Here is a 7,032-nt window from a genome sequence, read left to right as displayed (position 1 = left end):
CATTTCTTTGTGTAACATGTGTAGTGACATGACGAGGAACCGAAACAACCCCGGACCATCAAACACCAATGCTCAGCCAGAACCTGTTTTGGCTGCTCTTGTGAGGCCTAGAAGTGGCCGTGGGGCAACGGGCGTACAGCCTGATCCCGTGGCTGAAGCTCTTGCAGCCGTTCAGAGGGAGTTGGCTGCTAGCAGGCAAGCCAATGAAAATCTGATGAAAACAAATGAAGACTCGCGGACTGCCATGGCCGCAATGATGACTGAGCTGAGGACGTTGAGGGGTCCTAGGCCCGTGAACCGGCAACCCACTCCTCCTCCTCACACTGCTACGCCTTCTCCACCTCCTTCACAGGAAGAGGGTGGAGTGGGTAACAATGAGGGTGAAGGTAGTCACCACTCCGGAAGTCGGAGTCATCACACTGAGGTTCGTCAACCTCAAGTTGAAAATGTCGGTGATCATGAAATGGAGGAAAGGAGACTGATGGCTTTCCGAAAACATAAACCTCCTTCTTTTAAGGGAGGTTATGAGCCAATGGCGGCTGCAAAATGGCTCCAAGCGATGGAGAAGATATTCAGGGTGATGAGGTGCCCTGACGCAATGAAGTTGGCTTACTCTGTTTATATGCTAGAAGAGGAAGCAGAAGATTGGTGGACAAATACCGTGCAGCCATTAGAAGCTGAAGGTCGGGAGATCACATGGCGGTTATTCGAGACATTGTTCTTGGATAACTACTTCCCTAGAGAGGCTAGGGAACAAAAGCAGAATGAGTATAACGATCTCAAACAAGGGTCGATGTCTATTGACCAATACTTCTCAAAATTCAATGAGTTGGTGAAATACGCCAACTATGGGCGAGCCTTACCCACCCCGGCTGAAATGACCTCCAAGTTCCAATGGGGTCTTAATGAGAAGATGTCTCGGAAGATGTCAAATTGTGACATCCGAGAGTTCAGTCGGTTTGTAAACCAGTGTAGAAAGGTGGAGGAAGTGTATAAGGTGTCCCAAACCAAGAAGTCTTCTGAGGCCCAGGCACCTAGTTCCAATAAAGCAACGGGCTCAGGTTATTGGAAGAACAGGAAGGTGCAAGGCAAGAAGCTGAATGCGAATAAGCCCTTTGACTTGTTCAAAAAACCCGGTACTTAGAAGAAGTTTGTTGATAGAGGACCTCCCCCCAAGTGCAAGGGATGTGGCAAAGAGCATAGGGGTCCATGTGCTACTGGTGAGGTGATTTGCTTTAAATGTGGAAGATCCGGTCACTACTCCAGGCAGTGTCCTCAGAACGAAGCAAGGACTATGGCAGTTCAAGCTACTGCTGTTCCGGTCTCTGTTGTTCAACCTATGCTGGAGTCTCAGACGGTTGGTAGAGTATATACCATGGACCGTCAACAATCGGAGAAGGCTCCGAATCTAGTGAAAGGTACAATTTACATTGATAATATGGATGTTGAAGTATTGTTTGATTCAGGAGCTACACACTCCTGTATGTCTGATTTTATGGCCGTTGGGCTAAATTTGCAAATGTATGACATTCGCCCTCCAATGAAAGTGGTTACTGCTACTGGAGAGGAGTGTTATACATCCGTGTTGTGTAAAGATGTTGAATTCAAATATGAAGGCCGAGATTACGTGCTGGATTTTATTTGTTTACCTATGATCAGCCTTCAAGTTATCTTGGGTATGGACTGGTTGTCAAAGAACTGTGCTATGATAGACTGCTGCGGTAAAAGGATTGTGCTTGATGCTGATGATTCTGCTACTAGTTCTTCCCCATATCTATCTGTGTTGCAGGTTAGAAAGGCTTTGAGGGCCGGGGCATTGGGATATGTCTTTGTGGGGGGTTTAGTAGGCGGAAGTCATGAGGAGATTGGCACTATTTTCGTGGTGAGGGAGTTTGTGGATGTGTTTCCAGATGAAATTCCACAACTTCCGCCTCATAGAGAGATTGAGTTCACGATTGATCTATTGCCTGGTGTGGGGCCTATCTCTCTGGCTCCGTATAGGATGTCACCACCAGAATTAGCCGAGTTAAAGAAACATATTGAAGAGCTTTCGGCTAAGCAGTTTATCCGGCCAAGTGTGTCCCCGTGGGGAGCACCAGTCATATTTGTTAAGAAGAAGGACGGTAGCATGAGATTGTGCACTGATTACCGTCAGTTGAATAAGGTTACCATTAAGAACAAGTATCCTCTCCCTCGCATAGATGATTTGCTTGATCAGTTGAGGGGTGCTTGTGTCTTCTCAAAGATTGATTTGAGGTCGGGTTATCATCAAATCCAAATTAGGCAGGAAGATATTCCGAAGACTGCCTTCCGATCTAGATATGGACATTATGAGTATCAAGTAATTCCATTTGGACTCACTAATGCTCCTGCGGTGTTTATGGATTACATGAATCGCATATTTAAGCCGTTTCTGGATCAATTCGTGATTGTGTTTATTGATGATATCCTGATATATTCGAAGAGTAAGGAAGAGCATGAAGGTCACTTGAGAACTGTGTTGCAAATTCTCAGAGAGAAACAGTTATATGCAAAGCCTTCTAAATGTGAGTTTTGGCTTTCTCAAGTGCAATTTCTGGGTCACATTATCTCTGCTGAGGGAGTAGCAGTTGATCCTAGCAAGATAGAGGCAGTTGTTGATTGGGAGAGACCCAAGACAGTAACAGAAATAAGAAGTTTTTTGGGTTTGGCTGGTTATTACCGGAGATTCATTAAAGAATTTTCAGCCATGGTGTTGCCATTGACCCGTTTGACCCGGAAGGATACTCCATTTGTTTGGACACAAGAATGTGAAGAATGCTTTCAGAGCCTTAAGGAGAAACTGACGACCGCTCCGGTGTTAGTACTTCCCGACCCGGAAGGTGAATTTGAGCTATACAGCGATGCTTCCAAGAAGGGATTGGGATGTGTGCTGATGCAGGATAGGCGAGTGGTAGCTTATGCATCGAGGCAATTGAAACCGCATGAAGAAAATTATCCAACCCATGATCTTGAGCTTGCTGCAATTGTTTTTGGGTTGAAACAGTGGAGGCATTTCTTGTATGGAATGCAATTTGCAATATTCAGCGATCACAAGAGTTTGAAATACTTGTTTGATCAGAAGGAGCTGAATATGAGACAACGACGGTGGACCGAGTTCCTAAAGGACTATGATTTTGAATTGAAATATCATCCTGGTAAGGCTAATGTTGTAGCGGATGCACTAAGCCGAAAATCCGTGAGTATATCAAGCATGATGATCAGAGATTATGAAGTGATTGAGAGGTTCAGAGATATTCAATTATCTAAAATTTTTCCATGTAAAATTTGTGGCTTTGAAATCACAAGCATTGAGAATGAACTGATGACCAGAATTAAAGAAGCTCAACTGCAAAATGAAAGTGCTAGACGACTAAAAGGTCAGAGTGGTGTATCCTGCAATGATGAGGGTATACTATTATATCAGGGTCGTGTAGTTGTACCTAGGCAGTTGGCGGAAGAAGTGATGACAGAGGCTCATAAGGGTCATTTTACAGTTCATCCGGGAGCTACAAAGATGTATCAGGACCTAAAGATGAATTTCTGGTGGCCTGGTATGAAGAAAGATATTGCCGAATTTGTCTCTAAGTGTCTTATTTGTCAGAAGGTAAAGATTGAGCATCAAAAGCCTTCTGGTATGCTGCAACCTCTGGATGTTCCTGAATGGAAATGGGAGAGTATCTCCATGGATTTCGTAGTGGGATTGCCGCGAACGCAGGCTAGTTATGATTCTATATGGGTGATTGTGGATAGATTGACAAAATCCGCACACTTTTTGCCAGTTCGGGTAGATTTCTCTGCGGAGAGATTGGCTAGGCTCTATGTGAAGGAGATTGTGAGGCTTCATGGGGTGCCTGAGAGCATTGTTAGTGATCGGGACCCGAAGTTCACTTCTCGCTTCTGGGGAGCATTGCAGGAGGCTCTTGGCACTCAGTTGAGACTGAGCACTGCTTATCACCCACAGACGGATGGTCAGACTGAGAGGACCATTCAGACGTTGGAGGATATGCTGAGGGCTTGCACCCTGGAGCAGGGTACTGCATGGGATCGATATCTCCCGCTGGTTGAGTTTTCATATAATAATAGTTTCCATGCTAGTCTAGGTATGGCTCCCTACGAGGCCTTGTATGGTCGCAGGTGTAGGACACCTACTTGTTGGTCAGAGGTTGGAGACACAGAGCGGTTTGGATTGGATTTTGTTCAGGAGACTACTGAGCAGATTAAAATGATTAAGGATCGTCTGAAAAAGGCTCAGGATCGTCAGAAAAGTTACTTTGATCTCAAGCATCGACCTCTAGAGTTTGAGGAGGGAGATCATGTGTTCCTGAAGCTGTCACCGGTTACGGGTGTGGGACGAGCCCTTGGAGTGAGGAAGCTGAGTCCGAGATTTATTGGACCGTACCAGATTCTTCGTAGGGTGGGACCGGTTGCCTACCAGCTTGCCTTACCTCCGCAATTGGCAAATTTGCATGATGTGTTTCATGTTTCTCAGCTGAGGAAATATGTAGCTGATCCTTCTCATGTGGTTCAACCTGATAATGTTGAAATCCGGGAGAATTTGAAGACTCCGATTGGACCACTGAAGATACTCGAAAGAGATGAGAAGAAGCTGAGAAATAAATCTATTCCTATGGTGAAAGTCCAGTGGGAAGGAAGGACGCCTGAAGAGTCCACTTGGGAGCGGGAAGATGAGCTTCTCCGGCAATATCCTGAGTTTAAGGACAGGTACGTTCTTGATTTTGCGGACAAAATCGCTAAAAGGTGGGGTGACTATAATAGCCCATATTAATTAATTAGGAAATCAAGTGTAATTAATTAATTAAACATGTTTTACTGGGTGAAATTAAGTATGAGGCTTGATAAAATGAATCTGAGTCACTTTGGAGTTAAAAAGTGTACTCAGTGAAAATTAAGGGGTATAAATGGGTACTGTCAAAAGTACCCAAAATATAAAAATAAAAATAGTAATATTCCTAGAATAATATTCCAGACTTTTGGGTAAAGTTTGGTAATTATTGGAGTTAAATAGATAGACGAACCAATACCCGCTTAGAGCCACTTAACCTATGTTAAGTGACTTAAGTCACCAAATGACCCTCATTTCCCACCCAACCCGTCGAACCAGAAAGGAGAAGAGAAGAGAGGGAGAAGAGAGGGAAGAAGAAAAGGGAAAGAGAGAGAGAGAGAGAGCTAATCCCAACGGTTTTGGGTGATTCAAAAGCCTAAATCGCTTAGAATCTCGCCCTCTTTCATAATCCTTGCTTTGTTTTGAGTGGGGAGCATTGTGGAGAGAGATATTACCTCTCAAAAATTCGGCCCTTTGGTGAAAATTGGGGTTTTGAGAGTTTCTACCTCCATTGAAGCTTGAGGAGCCATCAATCCTTGGTTGTGTGACCATTGGTGGTAAGATTCTAACCCTTGAACCTCATGATTCCTTGAAATTTGCATGAGTTAGGGTTTGTGAATAGTAAATTGGGATTTTTATGAAATGTAGTTGGATTAGCTATGTTCTAGGAAGAATGGAGCTTAGAGCATGTTATGAAAAATGCTAGGAATGTCATTTAATCGGTGGAAATGAGCCTAGATAGTCATTTGATAATTGTTCATAATATTGGAAAATTCATGCTTGGATTGGTTAGTATTCTAGCATGTTGAACAATTAGTGAGTTGAATGATTGATTGGATCCTTGTGATGTCTAGGATTGAGACATTTGGACCAACCGTGAGTGATCAACCATTGGAGCAAGCTATGGAGCTTGAATAGCTCATTGGAATTGGTAAGCTCATACTTGTGTTGTGTTTTGAATTGAGTAATTGATGGTTGATTGTGAAATACTCTTGGATGCAATGTGTTGATTGCATTACACCATGTGTAGGTGTTGGTTTTGGAGTAGAGTATTGTTGACATTGGTGAAGAACAAAGGTCGACTGAAGCATTGAGGTAAGCCTTCGGACCTTGGGTGTAATTCCCTTGATTGTTCCACCAAGCCCTGAAAGGGTAGTGGTGATTATAGTGTATATAAATGCAATAAAATAGTGTAATGCTTTGTTATACGTATGTGTATGCATTTGGTGTGGCATAGGATGGTGTTTCCCTATGTTGGTATGTGGCATGACGATGCGTAAATCATACTTGGTAGTTAGCTGGCCAGTAGGACTATTTGCATCTGAGTTTCCTTAGGACAGCTTGAGAGCTCGAGGGATTTCTCCTGGAGATGTAGTGCACTTTGCATAGATATGTATTTACTGCATTATTATTGTTATTGCTATTACACTGATATGGAACTGTGGGGTGGAGAGATGCTCCAAGGACCCCTGGTTTACTGGATATATTCGTATATCTCACCCCGTGTTGTGGGGACCCCCTTTCAGGTAAGGATGCTGCAGGAGCCTCTGGTGGCAAGTGGCCATATCTGGATTATGCATGAAATATGGCACTTCTTTGAGTTTATGCATGCCTTTTGTAGTTGACATGTATAGGATTTTATTTTGAAAGCCCATGATCATATGTATATCTTGATTCATTGGATGAACTTAGCCTATGCTCATGCCTTTGGTTACACCTATTGTTGATGGGAGCCAAGGGAATGATCATAGTGTTTTGTAAGCTAAGTTCTATGATTTGTAAAGGATATGTAATGTAAATGATGCCTACTTGGAATTCAATATATGCATGCTTGTTATGTATTGAGTTGTTGAATTGGTTGGGCTGAAAATCAATTAGGTACCCTCTTCGTTTAAACTGGTAAACGATGAGAAAACAAAGGTCATGCTGTCCAAATTCTAGCTAAATCTCATGAGGAGAGGTTGGATGAGTGCTAGGATTTAGTTTTGGGGCATGGACATTTGGGGGTTCGTAATGGGGATGCATTTTCCCCTAGGCTTGGACTTGAGAAATGTGGGAATTGGAATTCCCTGGCAGCGCGCTTAAGCGCCCAGGAGCGCGCCCAAGCGCCCTGCTGCCCCTGCGAGTGCCAATGCATTCTGCCTCCTCGCGCTGGAGCGCCCAAGTGG

The 7,032-nt window shown here is 43.8% G+C and overlaps 1 long non-coding RNA gene across 1 annotated transcript; it reads left to right on the top strand.

Moving 5' to 3' along the window:
- The first annotated feature begins 5,302 nt into the window (after positions 1 to 5,302).
- LOC133283853 (uncharacterized) lies at positions 5,303 to 6,692 on the top strand. Its single transcript, XR_009747837.1, has 4 exons — positions 5,303 to 5,421; positions 5,719 to 5,795; positions 5,895 to 5,959; positions 6,391 to 6,692. It is a non-coding gene; the product is annotated as an uncharacterized LOC133283853 (long non-coding RNA).
- Positions 6,693 to 7,032: the final 340 nt, after the last annotated feature.

Source organism: Gastrolobium bilobum, unplaced genomic scaffold (assembly GCF_033153095.1).
Source record: "Gastrolobium bilobum isolate Gb01-03AN ecotype WA unplaced genomic scaffold, APGP_CSIRO_Gbil_v1 utg65958, whole genome shotgun sequence".
NCBI classification, from domain to species: domain Eukaryota; kingdom Viridiplantae; phylum Streptophyta; class Magnoliopsida; order Fabales; family Fabaceae; genus Gastrolobium; species Gastrolobium bilobum.
This window is presented reverse-complemented; position numbering and strand designations above follow the sequence as displayed.